This window comes from Dendrobates tinctorius, unplaced genomic scaffold, assembly GCF_039654945.1.
Source record: "Dendrobates tinctorius isolate UK_male_01 unplaced genomic scaffold, ASM3965494v1 ptg000196l, whole genome shotgun sequence".
NCBI lineage: Eukaryota > Metazoa > Chordata > Amphibia > Anura > Dendrobatidae > Dendrobates > Dendrobates tinctorius.
In genome coordinates, this window is record NW_027361863.1 from 10,750,001 (window position 1) to 10,773,595 (window position 23,595).

The following is a 23,595-nucleotide window of genomic DNA, read 5'->3' on the forward strand; positions in this document are numbered from 1 at the left end:
CACCTGTGGTGTTTGGCAAGCAAGATGTTAAACCAACACTGCGTGCAGATCCTCTGGGGCTGATGGTGTGTTGCAGCATAGATGGTGTAGCTCCCCACAGGTGAAGCTGTAACCCCAGGGCAGTGTATAGGTGCAGGTGGTGTGAGGAATGTTGGTACCCAGATGTAGCGGTGCTGACGGTGTTGGCGCACAAATGAATGGAAGACACCAGGGCTTGTAGTTCCAAAGCTTTACTCACAGTTCGTGGTACACACTGGTGCCTGCCTCCGTGCCGTGTCCTCCGGGGCAGAGACTCAATCAACCTCCCGGGCAAGTCAGGATTCTCTCCAACACTCCGCCAACATATACCTTTCCTGAACGACTCCTCTATTGCACTTTTTGATGTGAAGAGCTCCAGTACCGTGGTACTCTGAAGTTCCTCCTGTCAGATCTTCCTAACAACTCTCCTTGTATGGCAGACAGCTGTAGCCTACTTCGGGGACTCCCTTTATCCTGAGTCCCGGCTCTCTATACAGATGCTGTTGTGCCCCAAGTCTTAGATGGGAGTAATGCATTTACAGCCAACTACTCCACCGGTGTCTGCTGCAGAACCATAAGTGTCCATACAACCTCGGGGACCGTGCCCCGGCCTTGACCTGAGAACCTATAGGTAGGGTTCCTCTTCCAACCCACAACTCCTCTCTGTTCTCCTACTCCTTCATTCTGCGCTGTTCCTTCTCTCTCTTATGGAAGCTTAGATTGCAGTTCTACGTCCTTCTCCTTCTGCTTCTTTCCCGTGCCAGCTGGCTCAGGTCACTGAGGCAGCTGCAGCACTCCTTCCTCCATCCCTTCTTCCAGGGATCCTCACTCCTGTCTGAGTGACTTCCTACTCGACTGACCTTCTGTCAGACTGACCTGTAATACTAAACCTTCCCAACCTTTTATATATCTCAACTCCACCCACCTTCCAGTACATCTCGTGTTACGAAGCAAGGACCCACGAAAGGTGCTCTGCTACCCTCTAAGCATGAAGCAGCCATGTGGTCAGTGCTGAACTATCCTGTGTGTGGGATGCAGGCGTTGGAGTGTGGAAAGGAGTTCCCAACTTACCTAGGTGGTGGGGCACTACACCTTAGGAGAAGGTGTAGTACCTCTGTGGCGACTGAGCCTCAGGGCACCATATATTCATGTACTGATGGTGGTTCTTGTTTCGTATTCCTTTTCTGTTGGTGGTTCTGGTTGTTACACTAGCATCAGGACTGCTAAGCGTGCGTGTGGATCATTCATGGACCCACTGTGCCGTGGACGGGGGAACCTGGAGGGGCATGGCTAAGCAAACCCCTGACTCTTCGCTAGAGCCCCTGATGGTAGGTTTAGAACTGGCTCCAGATGGACGCCAAGTGCTACTCAAGGACTAACCTCAGATCCATGACCCCCAAATGGACAGGAAGCTGTAATGACATGTGCTGGCAGGAATGGCAGGGATACAGGCATGCATGGCGGGTGAAGCAGGTATACTGACTGGCAGTGCTGATTCACAGGCAGGCAGGTATGGCGCCCCTGAGGCTCAGTCACCACAAAGGTACTGCACCTTCTCCTAAGGTGTGGTGCCCCACCATCCAGGTAAGTTGGAGGCTCCTGACCACACTCCAACACTCGCACCCCACACAATAGAGTAGTTCAGCAAAACCACATTGCGGCCCCTTGCTTAGAGAGAAGCAGAGCACCTTTGGTGGTTCCCTGCTTGGAACACTAGACGTGCTGGGAGGTGGGTGGAGTTTAGGATACATAAAAGAGCGGGATGGTTTAGGATTAGAGGTCAGTCTGACAGGATAGCAGTGAGGAAGGAAGCCACTCGGGAGGAGTGGGGATCCCTGGAAGAAGGGATGGAGGAAGGAGCGCTGCAGCTGCCTCAGTGACCTGAGCCAGCAGGCACGGGAAAGGAAAGGAAAGAAGGAGAAGGACATTGACCTGAAGCCTGAGCTTCCACAGAAGGGAAAGACAAGTATGGAACATAGGAGATAAAGGGAACACAGAGGACGTGGGTTAGAGGAAGAACCCTGCCTAGAAGTTCTAAGCGCAAGGCCGGGGCCCGGTCCCCGAGGTTGTATGAACAGTAATGGTTCTGCAGCAGACACCGGTGGAGTAGTGGGCTGTAAATGCACTACTCCCATCTAAGACTTGGGGCACAACAGCAACACGGATAGAGAGCCGGAACTCAGGAGTAGAGAGTCCCCGAAGCAGGCTACAGCTATCTGCCGTGCAAGTAGAGTTCTTGGGAACATCTGTCAGGAGGAACTCCAGTGTAACTCAGTACTAGGAGATCTTCACACTTAAAGGCGCTATAGAGGAGACGTTCAGAAAAGGCACATAAGTTGGCGGAGTGTGGAAGGGTGCTTTCCATCTTGCCTGGAGGTTGACTGAGTCCCTGACCCGAAGGACACGGCACGGAAGCGGGCACTACAGACTGTGAGTAAAGCTTTGGAACTACAGGCCCTGGTGTCCTCCATTCCTTCCTGCGTCCGTCCACCTGACACTGCTACATCCCCTGCGCCGGACACTACACCATCTAATTGACACACATCTACACTGCCCTGGGACAACAGCCCTGCCTGTGGAGGGCTATACCATCACTGCTGCATCACACCATCTGTCCCAGAGGATCTGTCTGCAGCGTCGGCTTAACACCTCCCTTGCCGAACACCACAGGTGGCGTCACGAACTATTCACCATTCACATATCGCCATTACTTGGACGCCCAGGGCCACGGTCCGGGTCACCGCTGCTGTGACACATCCCGCTGACACTGGCCCAGTACCAAGTACCCCGCAGACCTGGGAGGGCTGGAGCGAGGCGGCAATGGCCGCGAGCGACCGCGGGTAGGCCGCAGCCGTGGGCTGGAGCGAGGCGGCAAAGGCCGTGAGCGACCGCGGGCAGGCCGCAGCCGCGGGCTGGGATGAGGCGGCAGCGGCGGTGGGTTGAAGCGGGGCAGCGGCTCTCGGACGGTCGTCTGGGCGCCATCCCTCTGATGTCATGCAGCAACCGACTACTTTAGGCGATCACTTTCTCTTGGCCGTCCTGCACCTGTGACAACACAGTTCCTAGTTCCTGGAGGCTCCCGTCGGTATGCAGGATGAACGGTTGCGAGAAATTAGCATACACCAATACCGGGGCTTCCGAGAGTGCAGCTTTGAGATCTTGAAACGCATCCTCTTGCGGTTGCTGTCACTGGACCTTCCGTCCATTCGCCCCGACTGGAGTCCCCTTCAGCAGGTCCTGCAGGGCTCGGGCTCGGCGTGCAAAATTCTTCACAAACCGACAGTAGTAGCCGGCCACCCCCAGGAAGGTGCGCATGTCTTTCACCGTCTCGGGGGTAGGCCACCCCTGGATGGCAGCAACCTTTTCCAGGGATGGTCTGACACCCTCCGCCGAGATGGTATGCCCCAGATATTCGATCTGGGTGCGGAACAGGTGGCATTCCTGGGGCTTTACCTTCAACCCGTACTTCTGCAGCCAGCCGAGCAACTTGCCCAACCGCCGCAGGTGGTCCTCGAACGTGGCGGAATAGATGATATCGTCCAGGTATATCAACGTGGCTTCAAAGTTGAGGTCTCCCAGACACCGCTCCATCAACCACTGGAAGGTCCCTGGGGCGTTGGCCAGCCCGAACGGCATCCGATTAAACTCGAACAGTCCCATGAGAAGGATAAATGCCGTCTTGGCTCTGTCTTCCTCCGACATTGGCACCTGCCAGTACCCACTGGCCAGGTCTAGAGTCGAGAAGTACGTTGCGTTCCCCAAGGTGGACAGAGACTCTTCTATGCGGGGCAGTGGATACGAGTCCTTGATAGTGCAGGCGTTCAACTTTCGGTAATCCACACAAAAACGCAGAGTGCCATCTATTTTGTGAACCAGTACAATGGGGGCTGCCCAGGGGCTCTGGCTTTCTCGTATGACCCCCTTCCAAAGCATTTGAGCTAATAGGGTTTTCACTTCCTGGTATAGCTGCGGTGGTATTTGCTGATATCGCTCCCGGATGGGGGCCGCTCCTGCCGTGTGGATCCCATGCGTGATGGCCGTGGTACATCCAAAGTCATCCTAATGACTGGCGAAGACACTGTAATATTGTCCGAGAAGTGTCTCTACCTGGAGGAGTTGGGCTGGCGCTAGGCCGGAAAGTTCGGCCCGCATTCTCTCCAGGATGGCACGACTTTTCTCCTGGGTCGAGGATACGGCAGTCTGAAGGGTTTGTACCATTACTGCCCAAGGATCTTCGGGCTGCACCATCAACTGGACCGCGGGGTCCGGCTGCATCTCCTCCAAAGGCCTTACTAATTTGGCCATTTCGGCCCGGGGCTTCAAGGCGATATCTTGGTCTTCCAGGTTGACACAACGCACCAGGACGGTCCCTTCCTGCACCGTGGCCAGGGAGTGGGCTACCAGTATGCCAGGGAGAAGGCGCTCTGAGTAGCATGGTTCCACCTGCACCTCCACGCCCTCCAGTGGCATCGGGGTGCGGCAGGGCCACCACCGTCTGCCCTGGAGGAAGCACGAGCGGAGGAGCCGCCGGCGCGATGACTTTGCCCAGCGCCTCACCCTCCTGGCACTCCTGCCTCCCACACAAAATGCTGGAAGACCTGCCCTTGGGTCGTGCGAGAACCCCACTGGCTCAGGGTCTCCTGCGTGGGATCGTTGAGGAGTAGATTGCTGAACTCCCGTAGTATGTTCATGCCCAAGATAACTGGATGATGGTCGTTAGTTTCTCCTTTGGTTAGGACCACTCCCCGGCGGCTGAGGGATTTACCACACAGCGTCATCTGGAGCCACACCACTCTGGCGACAGGTACCGGCAGTTGGTTCACGGCTACTAGTCGTATCATGCTGGGGCCTTGCCGCTTCCAGGAAATGCTGCCGGAAGTAAGTTGCAGGCATGGTCATTACTTGCCACCCCGTATCCACTAGGCACCGTACAGCACGACACTCGACTTCGGCCCACACTATTGGGCACTTTGCGACCAGATCTTCGGGACTTCCACCACCCCTTGTTGTGGCTTCCGGCTCCGAGCGGCGTCCCCCATGCCCGGAGCCCTCTAGTTTAATGTCTGCCGGGGAGGGTATCTCCCCCACGCCGTGGACACTCTCGTGCGAAGTGGCCCAGTTTGCCACACTCCTAACACCGGGGCGGTGAGGCCTAGCCAGCCCAGGTATTGCGAGGCCCTCAGGGCCCGGCATTGTAGCCAAGCCGGCCGGGCGCGGGCTCCGTTCTCTTCTTCACTTCGGCCAGCTCGCCCAGGATACTCTTCAGCTCTTGTCTCACTTCCTCAATCCACTGAGGCTCTCCGACAACATTTACGGAAGCCTCCATGCTCTGGGCCTTCCCCACGGGAACCGTCATCCCCTGCTCCTGCTCTCGTACCCGGGCCTGACTCCCCACCTCAGAGAAAGCTATGCATGGGTTCACTCAGATCTGCTCCCACAATGCCTGCTTGATTAACGGATCCCGGAGTCCAGTCACTAACAGGTCACGCAGGATAATGTCGATGGGCCCTACCCCTACTCCGTCCTTCTGCTCTATGGCTGTATATAGCTCCTGGAGAGCGTTCATATACTGGGTGATGGTCTCTCTCTCCCCCTGCATCCGACTGAACAACCGGGTCCTCAACTCTCCCACGTTTGTTGGATCCCCGTGGGTTTCTTCCAGAATCTGCAAGACCCTGGCAAACGTGTTGCAGTGTCCCGGGGTCTCAACATCACTGACTTCTGGGCTTCCCAATCTAGTGCCATGAGGGCCACCTCAGCCTCTAAATCGGGGGTCATCGGATGCATGCGGAAGAGGCCCCGCATGCGCTCTGTCCAGCTCCACAGCAGTGTATTGGAGCCAGAAAACTGGGGCAAGTTACTTAGCATAGCCCTCAGAGAGATGTTGGAGCGGGGGCCCCCATTATCGGCAGCACCCGCAGCCCCACTCTGGTCGGGCGCACCGCCGTCTGCGCTCGGAGACTGCATCCTGCCGACTACGCCAAATGTGGTACTAGCAGGTACGCAGGACGCAGTGACGAGGCGCGAGACGGTTTAGTGCTTTTAGTAATAACGTTTATAGGCCTAGAGGTAACTGTCCTCAGTCGTAGCCTGACCAACCAAAGGGGTAGCAAGAGTTGCCCTCGCAGGGGCTCAATACAAGCAAACACGAACAGAGTAGAACACGACTATGTCCGGCGAAAGCCGGTCACTATAGGGCCACGGTATGGCCGACTACGGGTCCTTAACTATATAATCACCTTTGCCGTCCTGACGTCCCTCAGCATTCTGGACGGTGGTTCTTCAGCGTAGCAGCTGCTGGGCCCAGCTGCTGAAGAGTTGACGTAGTCTTCGAGCGTTCCGACGCTCCGGTGACACCGGGGCACCACAGGCCCCGGAGGAGTCCTTGGACGGATGGGCCGCAGCCCCCAAACTGGGGCAAGCGACAGCGATGCGGGGTGGCGATTGGCAGGCCACCTGCGCAGCTAACAGGTGCGACGAGGAATCCACGGCGAGCAACGGCCCAGCCCTTGCCGCAGACCGGAGCGGGACAGTGGTGGCCACCGACGGCACTGGACTTGCCGCGGCCACGGGTGAGAGCAGGGCGGCTGCGGGTGGCGGGAGACAGGCCGCAGCCGCGGGCTGGAGCGATGCGGCAACGGCCGTGAGCGACCGCAGGCAGGCCACAGCCGCGGGCTGGGATGAGGCGGCAGCGGGCGCGGGTTGAAGCGGGGCAGCAGCTCTCGGACGGTCGTCTGGGTGCCGTCCCTCTGATGTCCTAGGTGAACGTCTCTCCTGGCTCTGGTAAGTCGCTTTGGCTCTCAGTCGCTCCCACGGTCTCCTACTGCTTCTGTCCCCGTCTGCTGACTCACCGTGACTAGCGATCCCCCGCCCCTTTTATTCTGGCTCCTCCCCCAGCCCATCTGTCCATCTCAACGGTCCGTCCCTGAACTCTGTCCCCGGGAACAGTTTCCCCCGGAACCTAGGTGACGGTCCCCTTGGTTCCGGACCGAACAGTCGGCGGGGGCCCTTCTTCCCACACCAGCAGACACTTTTAACTCTGGAAAATAAATCAGAAATCAGGGGTAACAGGTATTGATATTTAACAGTGGTTTTGTTAAGGGAACGATAGTCAATGCAAAGACTTAATGAACCATCTTTCTTGGTCACAAAAAAAAAAGCAGCACCTAAGGGTGAAGAGGATGGTCTAATATGACCCTTCTCCAACGACTCCTTGATATAAGACCCTTGGGAAATTTACACCCGGGCATTAACTCAATTGCACAGTCATAACTCCTATGAGGAGGCAAAGACGCAGACTTACTCTCACTAAATACATCAGAAAAATCAGCCAAATAATCAGGAATATCATGAGACTGGGGAGAGGTGCGGAAAACAGGAGTGTCACTAAGAACAAACTGACAACCACAACTCACCACAGACACAGATTTTCAATCCAAAACAGGATTATGAGTTTGCAACCTGGGAAAACCCAGAACAATAGTATCATGGAAATTGTGCAGCACCAAAAACTTACAATTTTCTTGGTGGTCCGGGACGACCCGCATTATCACCTGGGTCCAAAACTGGGGTTTATTCTCCGACAAAGGAGTAGCATCAATACCCCTCAAAGGGATAGGAGTACGCAGGGGTATCATTGGAAAACCACAACGTTTAGCAAAGTCCAAATCCATCAGATTCAAAGCTGCTCCTGAATCCACAAAAGCCTTAGCGGAAAATGTAGATAAGGAGCAGATCTGAGTAATTGCCAAAAGGAACTTAGGTTGTACACTGCCCACAGCAAATGTGTGAGCAAAACTTTTCTCTCATTTAGGGCAGACAGAAATAGTATGAGAGGCGTCTCCACAGAAAAAACACAGCTTATTGCGCCTTCTAAACTCCTGACGTTGCGCCCTAGACAAAACCCTATCACATTGCATGGGTTCAGATGTTTGTTCAAAAGGCGGCAACGCCTCTCATTTAGTTTTACGTTCACGTAAACGTCGATCAACTTGAATGGCTAATGACATAGAATCATCAAGACCAGAGGGAACAGGAAATCCCACCAAAACATATTTTACGGTTTCTGATAAACCCTTCCGAAAGAAAGCTGCCAAGGCACTGTCATTCCATGTAGTAAGGATCGCCCACTTTCAGAATTTTTGACAGTATAACTCTGCAGAATCCTGACCCTGGTTCAATACAAATAGGGTTTTCTCAGCTTGATCAATAGCATTAGGTTCATCATACAACAACCCCAGAGCCTGAAAAAAATGCATCCACATTAGTCAGAATAGGATTTTCAGGTGTCAGAGAAAACGCCCAATCCTGGGGATCGCCGCACAGCAAGGAGATGACAATTTTAACCTGCTGCACAGAGCTCCCCGCTGAGTTAGGCTTCAAGGCAAGAAATAGTTTACAATTATTTTTAAAATTCAAAAATTTAGACCAATTCCCAAAAAACACATCAGGAGTAGGGATTTTTGGTTCAGCAGCGTGTGATTGAGCGAGATAGGCGAAACTTCCCCGCATTTCAGCAGCGGGCTGCTCAACACGATCAGACAATTGCTTAATCTCCATTAGAGAAAAAAAAAAATCCTCCTACGGCCCCAGAGAAAAAGAGGAAAAAAAATAAATATATATTTTAAAAAAAAATTCTGACACTTTTTTTTCTTTCTGTCCGCAAACCCCTATGTACGTTTCGGATGAATGCTCCTTCATCACGTAGGGGTTGCGGACAGGTCCTCTGTTGTCAGACTCTGACTCTTTTACTGCAGGTAAATGTACCAATTTTTGAATAACTATGCTTTATGTTTTGTCCTCATGAGTGTGACTTACACACTTTATTCGTTTTTATGGCAATTATGCTCTTTCTACTACCATTTTCATGAGGCTTTTGCATGCATCTTTGCAGGCTATTTGACCTGTGTCTGACTTCAATGTGTATCCTGTCCGCCTCTTGTATTTGAGAGTTTATTAAGATCCATGCCATTTGTAACCATTTCTTATCTGTCTCCATTTTTCAATAAAGTTTTGTAATTTTCCTAGTATTTTTGTGTCAATTGTTCTTTTGTTGGTTTTCCTTTCCCCCCTTACACATGTAAAGAAAGCGGAACAATGCAATCCTGTGTGTGCGGATTTTCCAGCGATTCCGCACAAAGAATGAAAATGCTGCGTTTTTTTCCGTGATGCAATTCCGCCGCGGAAAAATTCGCAGCATTAGCACAGCATGTGCGGAATGCCATAGGAATGCATGGGATGCTTTTATTTTGCATTTTCGTGGCAAAATCGCGCGTTTAAAAACGCAAAAAAATGCTACGTGTGAACTCAGCCTAACAATGGTAAGGAAATGCTGGGAGTTGTTGTTATCTGTCTTTTTCAGATTGTGAACCATACAGGAACCATAGTACTGTTGAGACGCAGTCAGTATCCACAAGTAAACATTTACGTCCGGGTACCTTATAGGGGACATTTTTTCTGAGTCGTTTCCTTCTTTTTGTCTCCATCTTGTCCTGACGCCGTGATTTTTCACATCCACATCTAGTCTCTGCAGACTTCCCTCTTCTCCAGTCTTTTTGTAGCACATCCCGACACAGTGCCCTTAAAAATATGAGTGTGATTATAATGCCCTCTGCATAAAAATATCTATGCCCTAAATAAGCCTCCAATGGTATATGGTCTCCACACTGTCTACCTTATTGATCTATAACCGCCATTATCAGCTTATATTTGACACACCGTCCAACCTTATGAACCTATGCCATGGCTCTCCCATCTCCATTGTTTTCCCTTACACTCTCTAGATTTCCACACTGTCTCCCTGGCATGCTAACCTCTCTGCATACTGTGCGCACATTTCATGCTGACCCCTCTCCAAATCCATTCTGTGCTCCCTTTTCACACTATGCCCTCATACTGCCCACCAATTTGTTCTCTCAAAGCTGTACCCCCTCCTCACACTATCTCACTACATGTTATGATTATTCTGACAGGAACCCAAACAGTATGATATCCATAACAGCCCCAATAAACAGTATGATGTACACCACAGCCCCCCATGCAGTATAATCTTCACCACAGCCCCCCAATATACAGTATTAGATTCATCACAGACCCCCTATACAATATGGTCACAACAGCTACCTACACAGTATGATGTCCTCAACAGCCATCCTTACAGTATGGTCACGACATCCCCCTTTAGATTATGATGTCTCCACAGCCCCCAGATTAATGTCTCTTACAATCCCCTATACATTATGATGTCCTCGACAGTCCTCTACATACTATGATTCCCCCGCTGCCCCTTACACAGTTTGATGCCCTCCACAACCACTGTAATGTCCCTCACATCCCCCTATACAATATGATGCCCCCACAAATTGTATATAGTATGATGTCACCACAGTCCAGATATAATGTCCCCCACAGCTCCCAGTACAATGTTCCACACAGGCTCCCATATAATATGAATGTCCCCCACAGCTCCTCTTGTTAAGTACCCACAGCCAGCACCTTTTGTAATATTACCACAGCCAACCCATGTATGACTCTGTAACAAGGTGGCCCAGGGTGGTAGTCGCAGCCGAGTCAACTAAGCCTCATTCAGTGTGCACCTCGGTACCTTGTACAGAAATAGGCAGGACAGACACAATCCAGACACAGCTGCAGTCCAACAGGGAAACGATTTAATTAAAAGGATGAATAAAGTGCAACAATAACTTCCTGCTCGCTCCCTAACGATGTCCAAGGCCGTACCCACAGCAGCCACGGCGGCCGAAAGAGGAGGTAGTTCATATGCCGGAATATGGATGCTTGAAGTCCCTTCGGTAGGGCACTTACGTAGTCCTAGTGCCGTTGTGCTGCTCCTTACGCCGGAATCTGGACGCTTGAAGACCCTTCGACGGGGCACTCACGTAGTCCTAGTGCCCGTTATGCGGCCCAAAGGTCCGGGGCAGCACCCTTTACCCCTCCTGGGATCCAAGCAACAGTCTTTACCCCTATTGGTGTCCAGCAAGGCTCCCAGCCGCAACTGAGTATCTGCAATGGGCAAACTTGCCCAGGGTCTGATCTGACCAGGAAGCAGGAGCTTCCTGCTCCTTGAGGCTGAAAGTCCAGCCCACAAAACGAACCCTTTGCTGTCCCTAACCAAACATTACACAATACAGGTTCAATACAGTTCTAGCGTAGCGCCTACTATGTGTGTTGGGGAACACTCGCTTGGCAGCGGATTAACATTGTCAGGCACAGGCTTTTTGTCATGGTCACGTGTCTCTGGGCACACAGCGGTTACCGCAAGGTGAACCCATAACACACGTGACCCTGGATACACCGCCTCCAGTGGGGCGCATTTAAATAATAAAACGTGCAGGTGGATACGCCGCCTCCACCTGGCGAATTTAGGTATTACACGTTATACAATAATCAAATAATAAAGGGGGAACCTGGGTAACTTTAACAATGGTGGGCCCTGCGATAGGGAATGGGGGACGTGGAGACCTCCTAAGCTCCCCTGAGCCAGTGTCCCTGCACTCCTTACATTCCCTATACAGGCTCCGCACCTGTCGCCGCACGCGTACCTTAACGCCCTTGCTCACCCTGACCCTAAACCCTCACTAGGGAATGGGTCGGTGCGGAGACTAATCCCACCACTGCACTAATAACACACATGAGGAAAGAGACAATACAGGGGAAACACCACTTAGCTTTGCTCTGTTGCGTGCGCTCCTAGCAACAGAGCCCACCACCTGCGTGCGTCTTCTCCTCCACCCGGATCCATCACCATAACAGGATCCTTCACCTTAGTGCAGCCTTGGAGCAGAGTCCACCACCAGTTGCTGCTGCTTAGTAAACAGGGTCCCAAGGATGAGTTCAGCTTCTGCCATGAAGTCAAGCATGCTTGAGTCCAGCTCAGCAGCCAAGTCCCACATGGTGAGTGCCACTCTCCATAGTAGCCACTCCACCAGTCCATGCGGACACTTCCTGCTGACACCATCACTGCGACCTCACCACGCCATGCCAGCCCTTCGTCCAGACACCATAGCTGACACACGTCCCCCCTGGCTAAGCTGCGCAGGACTCCTCTTCAGCTCCATGTTCACCCAGGCTTCACAAACTCAGAATGAAACCAATCTCACAATATCACAGGCAGTGATTGCACACCCCTAGCACACCTTTATAGGGTGTCACACCTGATCCATAATTACGGGAACAAAAACCTAAAGTGCGATACCACTAACCACCACCGGGGACAGTCAAGACACCTTGGAACTTTACAAAGTAAAAAAAGTTCACTTTGTCCATTTTAAAACTGTCAGATCATGACCCTTTTCTTACAAAACAGTCCATACAGTTTATTTAAGCGTCATAAACTGCACAGTAAGCCAGGTTGCACATCACCGGCTTACACATCCCTACATATGTCCCCATAGCCAGCTCCACGTATGTCCCCACAGTCAGCCATACATATGTCCCCATAGCTAGCTCCACGTATGTCCCCACAGTCAGCCCTACGTATATCCCTACAGCCAGCCCCATTTGTATCTCTATAGCCAGCCTAATATATGTCACTACAGCCAGCCCCATGTATATCTCCACAGCCAGCCTCATGTATGTCCCCACAGCCAGCCCATTTTATGTCCCCACAGCCAGCCCTACGTATGTCCCCACAGCCAGCCTCTCTTGTTATGCCCTCATTGATTGGCACCCTAATATAAGATAAATTAAAAAAAAGTTATACTCACCTAATCCAGGCGCCTGTCCAGCGCAGCTTCGACTACTCTTCCAGCAACCTGTACAGCAGTGGGCGCTGAATGGTGTGATGATGTCACTGCATTGCACTATCCAACATCCCCTGTGTGCGCCGTCTCCAACAGGGCGGAGGCTGGAAGTAGCCTGCATTCTGCTGGAGTTCCTGCCAGAGCAGGGAGCTAATTACAGCTCCTCTGCTTCAGTTCCAGGCTGCACCGCTCACAGCAACTGTATTTGCATCTGACAGATGCGAATACAATTGAGAGCAGGGAGCAGGACACTGTGCTGGATGCCTGCGGCCGGTACAATGAGCTGTGTGGCCGCAGGTATTCAGCAATGTCAGTTGGTTTTTTTGGGGGTTTTTTTTTCATTCCTCATAGTGCACCACTGGGGGAAACAGATGGTAGCACCCTACACAGGTGCCCATCCTGCTTACCCCTCCTCCCGGCCTTGCCCCGGCCTCCACCCTAGCACTTCTGTATCTTTAAAGCTCTTCTGCCCCTTTCAGACTACTCTTTAGACATTTTTGTCCCTCTTTGACACTTCTGCAACTTCAAAATTATTCTGTCCCCTTGCAGACACCTTTTTCCAATTCTGACTCTTCTGTCTCCTCTGCCCCTTTTTTTACACCTGTTCCTCTTGACTCCTCCTCTCCCTTCCAGAAACCTTTTTACTATCCAGACTCCTTTGTCCCATCCAGACACTTGTGTCCCCTCCAGATACACCACACTTCCCAGTCACTCCCACAGATATCTCCATCTCCTTCACTCTACCCTCCAGACACCTCTGTCCTTTGTCCCCTCCAAACTTCTGTTTAAAATCTATGCAAATTAATGCAGAAATCAAAACTTGACCCCAGAAGTCTCCTATAAGTGAGCCCCTTCCTTGCTCTTTGTATAACATCCTTGCCAACTTTAGCAGATCCACCATTGATTACACGTTACACCAAGTGTAGAACCTGGGAAAGTGGAACATGGCACAAGAATTCAAAGATCACCCCCAAAAAGTCATGCCCCACCCCTCCGGCCTCTGCACTACATACATCAGGTTTTCCTGAAGTGTTCCTTCATGAATAGTGATGGGATTAATTTTATTCTATAGGGAGTGTTGAGGTGTCAGTATTTGGGCAGGTGAAGATGAGCAGGAAGACAATATACCATATTTTATTTCCCGCTGAGCTTTATTATGCTGCTATTTAATTATTTAGGCTTCTATCTGCTTTATTGCTGTTTATCTCCACTTCAGATTTGTTTGCAGAGATTGTGCTGTCAATCAGCTTTCCTCCAACATTCATTGGAAGCGTTATTCCTCGTACTCAAGACTTATGCTCCATAGACTGGACTAACTGGGCAGAAGGTGATTTTGAGTTAATTATGTTAATTATGATTAATTATTCACTGTGCTGTCAGACGACATGATCTCTTTAGATAGATAATGTGATAAATAGACAATCTGCAAATCAATTTATTTATAAATTATGTCGTCTTACCCCCGAAAACAATACTCCTGAGCGCCAGCAACTGGGTGTCTCCCTTCTGTGCAACTTGCTGTCTCCTTCTTGCTGTCAAGTGTAATCCATCTCTAGCAGCAGAGTTGCTTACAGGAATTGAGGTCAGGTCCTTGTCTCATTACAGAAGGTGATGGCGAGTCTTTCCTCATTACAGGAAGTGGGGGCAGTTCTTTTCTCATTGCAGGAAGTGGTGGCGGGTCCTTGTCTCATTACAGGAAGTGGTGTCGGGTCCTTGTCTCATTACAGGAAGTGGTGGCGGTGTGCTGTTCCGTCTAAGTTATGCGTCTATGGTTTCCATAGATTGTATTATTTTCCATGCTGTGTATAATTTAGTCTTGCATGTGCTCTGCTGCCATCTGCTGGTCTTTTTTCTATATAGCAGCCTGCAGTTAATTAATCCTCATGGCATGCCTTCCACTTCCGGGTCAAGGTTCAGGTCTTCTCTTCCTTCTAGCAGCCATTGTTAGTTTCACTTTCTCCTTGGAGAGACATGCTTGTACCCAGCTGTGAAAGGCATCAGTTTTCGACCACTTTGATGTACCACTTTGCTGTACCACTTTGCTGTACCACCTTGGTTGTTACACCTGCATTTCTGGAGAATTACTGTATTACCAATCATGTGCTGTATGTCCAGACTTCCAAATAAACAAGTCTGGACTTTACAATTCCTGGTGTGCATCATCTCTCTGGATGCCGAACAGCATTGGTCCTGTCTGCTCTGCACTGAGGAAACGGGAGGTAGGAATCTCTCCCAGCCCCAATCAACTACACCTCCATTCGCCTCATGTGGGGACAGAACAGGCGGGTCCTTGTCTCATTACAGGAAGTGGTTGCGGGTCTTTGTCTCATTGCAGAAAGTGGTATCGGGTCTTTTCTCACTACAGGAAGTGTGGGTGTGTCTTTTCTCACTACAGGAAGTGTGGGTGTGTCTTTTCTCATTACAGGAAGTGGTGACAGGTCTTTGTCTCATTTCAGGAAGTGAGAGGAGGGTCTTTGTTTCATTATAGGAAGTGGTGGTGGGTCTTTGTCTCATTTCAGGAAGTGAGAGGAGGGACTTTGTTTCATTACAGGAAGTGATGTGTCTTTGTCTCATTACAGGAAGTGGTGGCGGGTCTTTGTCTCATTACAGGAAGTGGTGGCGGGTCTTTGTCTCATTACAGGAAGTGGTGGCGGGTCTTTGTCTCATTACAGGAAGTGGTGGCGGGTCTTTGTCTCATTACAGGAAGTGGTGGCGGGTCTTTGTCTCATTACAGGAAGTAGGGGCAAGTCCTTGTTTCTTTGTTCCTGTTCTTCTTTCAAACTGCATACAGGTATAATATAGAGGTGTTTTCAATTCAGGGCAGACAAGCAATTGCATGATAGTAGGGATAATGCCAACTGGCAGAATTGCTGATAAAGGTCATGAACGACAATTACAGAGCAAGAGAATCATGACAATTCTTGAACATATGAGGCTGGTGTATGCACCAAGAACAATTTTTACTTTGATTTGTGGGATGTGGAAAAATGTATTGATGTATTTTATAAATGTTCTCTATAGTAAAAATAATATTTCTTCAGTATGACAGGTCTAACAGATCTACCTTGGGTTTTATTTTATGTTTGTTAGCACATTTTCCTTTTGTGAGAATATTGATTGTCATATATACATTTAGTACGAAGCATCGCACCGGCCGCCACCGATTAGCTTGTGGGCAGGTTATCAATGAGACGATAGGGAGCCTTTCTGTGGGATAATTATACATCTGACTTCAGAGATAGATTAAATATCTTAGATCCTGACAGCCAACATGATCCGAGGCCTGAGAGCACTTTCCAGGATGTGGCCTTAACGTTTCTTCCATACAGGAGACTATGATGCCATGTGGGACTTAATTAGACCTAAAATGTAAACCTCAGGTCTGATAAGGTATAGTTTTGAATTTCTTATATTATAAGGTCTGAAATGTACAATTAGTATCCTATGGAGTTGTAGGGGATTGAGTAGAATATCCCTTTAATGCCACCTCCCCTTTAAGGAGTTATAATATTAATCATATATTGTAATAATAATAATAATAATAATAATTTTATTTTTATAGCTCCGACATTTTCCACAGCACTTTACATTTCAGAGGGGACTTAGCAGATACCAAGATGAATGAAGGCCCTGCTCGCAAGCTTACAATCTATGAGGAAAAAAAGGTAGACACGAAAGGTGGGTGGTAACAGTTGCCCTGATTGTATGGACCAGCCATGATGTTAAGTGTGTAACAGTACAGACACAGAGGGCTAATGGATGCATAAAGCATGTGGGAACATGTTGTGGGGAACCTGGTTATGGTAAAACTTTTGGCTGTGCCACACAGGGATAGATTAGGTTAACGTGTTGAGGCGATAGGCCAGTCTGAATAATTGCGTTTTTAGGGCACGCTTAAAATTGTAGGGATTTGAGACTAATCATATTGACCTGGGAAGTGCATTCCAAAGAATTGCCGCAGCACGTGTATAGTCTTGGAGACGGGAGTGGGAGGTTCTGACTATTGAGGATGCTAACCTCAGGTCATCAGCAGAACGGAGGGCGCGGGTAGGGTGGTATACTGAAACAAAGGAGGAGATGTAGGGTGGTGCTGAGCCATGGAGGGCTTTGTGGGTGAGGGTAATAAGTTTGTACTGGATTCTGAAGTGGATGGGTAGCCAGTGTAATGACTGGCACAAGATAGAGGCATCAGTGTAACGATTGGCGAGGAAAATGATCCTGGCTGCAGCATTCAAGACAGATTGGAGGGGAGAGAGTTTGTTAAGAGGGAGACCAATTAGAAGAGAGTTACAATAGTCCAGACGAGAATGAATAAAAGAAACAGTAAGAGTTTTTGCGGAGTCAAAAGCAAGAAAAATGATGTACAGATATTATGATTCTTCGGTACTGCTACACTATGATGTATTACCCCCTGTTCATTGGTACTGCCACATTATGTGTTTATGTGTTACCATGATGTAATATATTGTATTATATTGTATTGTATGCCATATATTAATGCATAAGATTAGGGTAAGTCAGTGCATCTTTCGGGTTCAATAGTGGAGGGCACTGTAAGCTTATAGTTCCATAGACTGGATAAGCGTAGTTTTGTTGCGGGCCACTAGATGGGGTATACTAGTGGGCCTTGTTAGGTATAGTTGATAGGTAGTTCACATAAGGGTTAAATGAAGGAGGAGCTGCTATGGGTTAAGCAAGTGTAGGTTATAGGAATAAGAAGGACGAGCATGCCCGAAGTGTCCACAAGGGCTCCAAGCCCAGGACACCATAGCGATGTTTAAAGAAGAGAATCATGTGCACAGTCAGACGGGTGCTGGATAAGACTGGAGCACCCGGGATATTACAGTTTGTGGCAGCAGCAGGAATGGAAAAGGAAACGTGGTCCAAAAGTCATGCATAGTGCAGAGTGTTCACCATGTGGCAGATCCTTAATAGGGCAGAATCTTGCAAATCCGGGGCGACACGGATGAACGGGTTCCCCTATGTCGTGAGGTCCTACAGGAGTGATGCTGTGGTACCGCCAAGGACGCTACTACCCTGTACTGTACGTGAGGATACAGAAAGTAAGCAAGGGAAAGCGCAGGAGGAAGGCTGTGTGGAATGTAATGTACAGTTAGGTCCATACATATTTGGACAGAGACAACGTTTTTCTAATTTTGGTTCTAGACATTACCACAATGAATTTTAAACAAAACAATTCAGATGCTGTTGAAGTTCAGACTTTCAGCTTTCATTTGAGGGTATCCACATTAAAGTTGGATGAAGGGTTTAGGAGTTTCAGCTCCTTAACATGTGCCACCCTGTTTTTAAAGGAACCAAAAGTAATTGGACAGATTAAATAATTGTAAATAAAATGTTCATTTCTAGTACTTGGTTGAAAACCCTTTGTTGGCAATGACTGCCTGAAGTCTTGAACTCATGGACATCACCAGACGCTGTGTTTCCTCCTTTTTGATGCTCTGCCAGACCTTCACTGCGGTGGTTTTCAGTTGCTGTTTGTTTGTGGGCCTTTCTGTCTGAAGTTTAGTCTTTAACAAGTGAAATGCATGCTCAATTGGGCTGAGATCAGGTGACTGACTTGGCCATTCAAGAATATTCCACTTCTTTACTTTAGTAAACTCCTGGGTTGCTTTGGCTTTATGTTTTGGGTCATTGTCCATCTGTAGTATGAAACAACGACCAATCAGTTTGGCTGCATTTGGCTGGATCTGAGCACACAGTATGGCTCTGAATACCTCAGAATTCATTTGGCTGCTTCTGTCCTGTGTCACATCATCAATAAACACTAGTGACCCAGTGCCACTGGCAGCCATGCATGCCCAAGCCATCACACTGCCTCCGCCGTGTTTTACAGATGATGTGGTATGCTTTGGATCATGAGCTGTACCACGCCTTCACCATACTTTTTTCTTTCCATCATTCTGGTAGAGGTTGATCTTGGTTTCATCTGTCCAAAGAATGTTCTTCCAGAACTGTGCTGGCTTTTTTAGATGTTTTTTAGCAAAGTCCAGTCTAGCCTTTTGATTCTTGATGCTTATGAGTGGCTTGCACTGTGCAGTGAACCCTCTGTATTTACTTTCATGAAGTCTTCTCTTTATGGTAGATTTGGATATTGATACGCCGACCTCCTGGAGAGTGTTGTTCACTTGGTTGGCTGTTGTGAAGGGGTTTCTCTTCACCATGGAGATTATTCTGCGATCATCCACCACTGTTGTCTTCTGTGGGTGCCCAGGTCTTTTTGCATTGATGAGTTCACCAGTGCTTTCTTTCTTTCTCAGGATGTACCAAACTGTAGATTTTGCCACTCCTAATGTTGTAGCAATTTCTTGGATGGGTTTTTTCTGTTTTTGCAGCTTAAGGATGGCTTGTTTCATCGGCATGGAGAGCTCCTTTGACCGCTTGTTTCCTTCACAGCAAAACCTTCCAGATGCAAGCACCACACCTCCAATCAACTCCAGGCCTTTTATCTGCTTAATTGAGAATGACATACCGAAGAGATTGTCCGAACCTGTCCATGAAATAGCCTTGGAGTCAATTGTCCAATTACTTTTGGTTCCTTTAAAAACAGGGTGGCACATGTTAAGGAGCTGAAACTCCTAAACCCTTCATCCCATTTGAATGTGGATACCCTCAAATGAAAGCTGAAAGTCTGAACTTCAACTGCATCTGAATTGTTTTGTTTAAACTTCATTGTGGTAATGTCTAGAACCAAAATTAGAAAAATGTTGTCTCTGTCCAAATATATATGGACCTAACTGTAACTGATGTGTCCGTGACCGTTGAAGAAGAAATTAAAATCATTGATTTGGCATCAGAACCGGTATCTGTGTCCGTTATTTCAACCCTGAGTACTAGAGCCAAGTGTGCAGGAGCTGGTTCGCACCGCAGTGGAATCCCTGTCCATGGGCCAGCACCCCGACCAGGTACGTAGAAGCTGATGGTTTTTCTGTGGGAGGAGGTCAGGACACCAGAGCCCCCGTCCTGGCACCCTCTTGCAGAGTAGAGACGAGCGAACCAATCTGCGGAGGATTGAGTTCGAGTCCAATTTCCTGAAATTTGCAGCATCACACGAAGTCGAACATTTTTAGCTTCAATTCGCAATTGGCAAAAAAAACAAACATCCCCATCACCATTTCCAACACTGCTGAAGCATCAAGTTGTAATTTTACACTAATGTACTTTTACATTGCCGCGGTGGTCTCCCCATAATGCCCTGCAGCCTTTGTCACCGCAGGGGTTGGTTTGCTATGGAGTCCTGGCTCTTCAAGTTATTCCCTTGATTCTTACTTTTGGCCGGGGCACTCAGGTTGCATCATTACTTTTTAAGAAGGTACTAAGGAGGCATTAATATTTCTAAAGTGGCCAAATTTATTTTAAAGGGGACACTCAGAGGCATTATTATGGGGGTAGAGGGTGTAATAGTTGCTTTTCTCCAGGCACTGGCAACACATGCTATGCCAGTGCTCCAGGGAACTTGAAGGGAAGTCCAAGAAGACCCATCTCTTCATGGTCCATGTGCTCTAGAAGGCTCTAAGACAGTGTTTCTCAACTCCAGTCCTCAAGACCCACCAACAGGTCAAGTTTCCAGGATTTCCTTAGTATTGCATAGGGGGTGGAATTAATGCTTGAGCTGGTGATGAAATTATCAATACTAAGGATATCCTGGAAACGTGACCTGCTGGTGGGTCTTGAGGACTGGAGTTGAGTATCACTAGTCTAAGAGGATGGTCCTGGTAATATAACAAAGATATCAGAGACCGGACTGCTGGCAGTGAAAGGGTTACATCGCAGATGTACTATAATAAGTATCTGCGTTACATTGCCTCCAGCAGGATAATGTTCTGTAGATCTATGGAACCGTTTTGTAAATTAATTATCTGTCTCCGCTGAAGAAGTGAAACAGAATTGTCCGATGCGAGGACGACGACGCGGGAAGTCAATAATACGTTCAGTTCTCGGAAGAAATTTCCACATCTGCAACTTTTGCCACTGCAATGGTTCTCCTTAGCGGAGAACTCGGTGACGGCACCTGCTGAGTGAATGTCACGCTAGAAGTCACTTACTAAAACGGGGGTCCGGAGACCTTTTTTTTTTTATTACTTACATTTTTTGAGTAATGGGGGGATTTATAATATGGTTGTCGTCGATGAACCTGATAATTAAGAGCTCCGCTTTATTAAGGAAATAATGAAGTTAATTAGCACCAAAGTTTAGATAAGATCTATTTAACTATAAGAATATAACCTTGTTATCTTTTTTATATTCTGATCATTCTGATTTTTATTGTATTTTCGGTTCATGATTACGGGGGGGGGGGGGGGCAGTCGGTTTCTGAAGCTTCTCCTAACAGCACTAATAGAGATGTGCTTTACAGAAGCCATATATGCCCTAGGGGAAGTAATAGGCTGGAGATGTTCTGTGACTTCCAGAGGAGAGTCTTGTGGGCATGCTCTGTGACCTGTGCAGAGGTGATTGTACAAGAGAGGAGACAGGGAGCTGTGACATCACCTATTGTGAATGGTGGATCCTGTGTTATCTAGTGTATATAGAGGTGTTTTCAGTCATTGTACAGGAGGGGAGAAGGTGAGCTGTGACATCACCTATTGTGAATGGTGGATACTGTGTTATCTTCTGTATATAGCGGTGTTATCAGTCATTGTACAGGAGGGGAGCTGTGACATCACCTATTGTGAATGGTGGATACTGTGTTATCTACTGTATATAGAGGTGTTATCAGTCATTGTACAAGAGGAGGAGGTGAGCTGTGATATCACCTATTGTGAATGGTGGATCCTGTGTTACCGATAACTATATATTTATGTATATACTGTATATTTATATACCTGCTATTTTAACACCACCAGCAATAACAATAAAAAGACGGCTGACAATTTATCTCTACAGAGCAGGGAGTGATCATTACAGTGATCTCTATCAGTCTGATATTAGTGAAAGTTCAAATACTTGATTTACCAAAATTCTAATTTTATATTTCTAATAACATATATTTTAATTCCTCACTATTTTCAAATCCCTGCTCGCTGTTGCTAATTACATTTTTTAAGTTTTTCCAAGTAGTCTTGCTCACAATAATTTGAACCTCCTTAATGTGCACCTGTTGTTTTTTACAAAACAAGCGTGAAAGCTTAGTCTAGCCTTTAGGTGTGAATAGCAGGAACTGGCCTGACTCTCCTGGTCTGAAACTTCCATCCTTTCTTTTTGAGTGATCAATTCCTTTTTTTTATTCTGCCAGCACTATAGGTACAGGAGCTCCTTTTACAACACTTCCTAGCACTGTTCAATAATTAACTAAAATCATAACTTTGTATTATGCCTGGGTATGGATATGTTTTGACAGACAGGAGAGCATGAGCAGAGCAAGAGAGCGGGAGAGAGCGAGAGCAAAGATCTTCACCCTACTTCCTATAATCAGTCATGGTGTTTCTGCTGCTCCAAATGGATTATGCAGTGGACAGCAAGTTACATAGAAGGGACTTTAGAGAAATTTTTAGGGGGTAATACAATATAATTTTACCTAAATTAATTTGAAGATTGTCTATTTAGCATATGTACCCCTTGAAGTCGAGTTGGAAGGACGTACAGAGACCATTTGAGGTTACCTCCTTGATAGTTTCCTTGTATTCTGTATTAAAACCTGTTATAATACAGAATTTGGACCGTATGATGGCTGTTGTACTTTGTCATTACCATTCACATCTGCAGAGAGAAAAGTTGAGTGCAGGTCACATGACATTACTGGATCCATTGTTGCAAGTTATCTTTTATCTGAGCAACAAAATTGACAGTGCATAGGGCTAAAGAATAGATATATATAATTTAGATTCAATTTAATGAAAATCCAAATAATCATGTTTTTTTATATATAGCCCAACACAATTCGAAAATGGGATACACTGACTATAAGATATAAAGAAGCAACCGAACAAACAGTGCATAAGCATCCAAGATAAATGGAAATAACATGAATCTTTATTAAAGACACAGATAAAAATTGGCATGACAGAAGTGACACAAGACAAACGCACAGAGGTACAAAGGATCCCTAGGGTATATCAATATGGTAAAATATATCTCCATATCTAGTATACACAAGCCGACTAGTCATAATGAAGTAAAGGGAAAAAATCCCCAGACCGTCGGACAACCCAAAAAAAGGGGGTATGGAAAATCAAAATACAGGCATAGTACTCATACCTAAGGGAACACTGGACCACTGGCGCAAGGAAAAGCAGCCCAACGTACGTTTCGGAAGCAACACCGCTTCCTTCCTCACCCCCTGAGGAAGGAAGCGGTGTTGCTTCCGAAACGTACGTTGGGCTGTTTTCCTTGCGCCAGTGGTCCAGTGTTCCCTTAGGTATGAGTACTATGCCTGTATTTTGATTTTCCATACCCCCTTTTTTTGGGTTGTCCGACGGTCTGGGGATTTTTTCCCTTTACTTCATTATGACTAGTCGGCTTGTGTATACTAGATATGGAGATATATTTTACCATATTGATATACCCTAGGGATCCTTTGTACCTCTGTGCGTTTTTCTTGTGTCACTTCTGTCATGCCAATTTTTATCTGTGTCTTTAATAAAGATTCATGTTATTTCCATTTATCTTGGATGCTTATGCACTGTTTGTTCGGTTGCTTCTTTATAAGTTGTCTTTTATCTGTAGCCCGTTCTTATTCCTTTGTCTTGTTTTCTTTCCTTCACGTTCCCCCTTTTGTAGTGATTGTATCATCTTCACTATTTATTTTCCTGGAATGTCTCCAGTGTCTGAAAACAATGTTACGTTCCCAGTTAAGGACTTC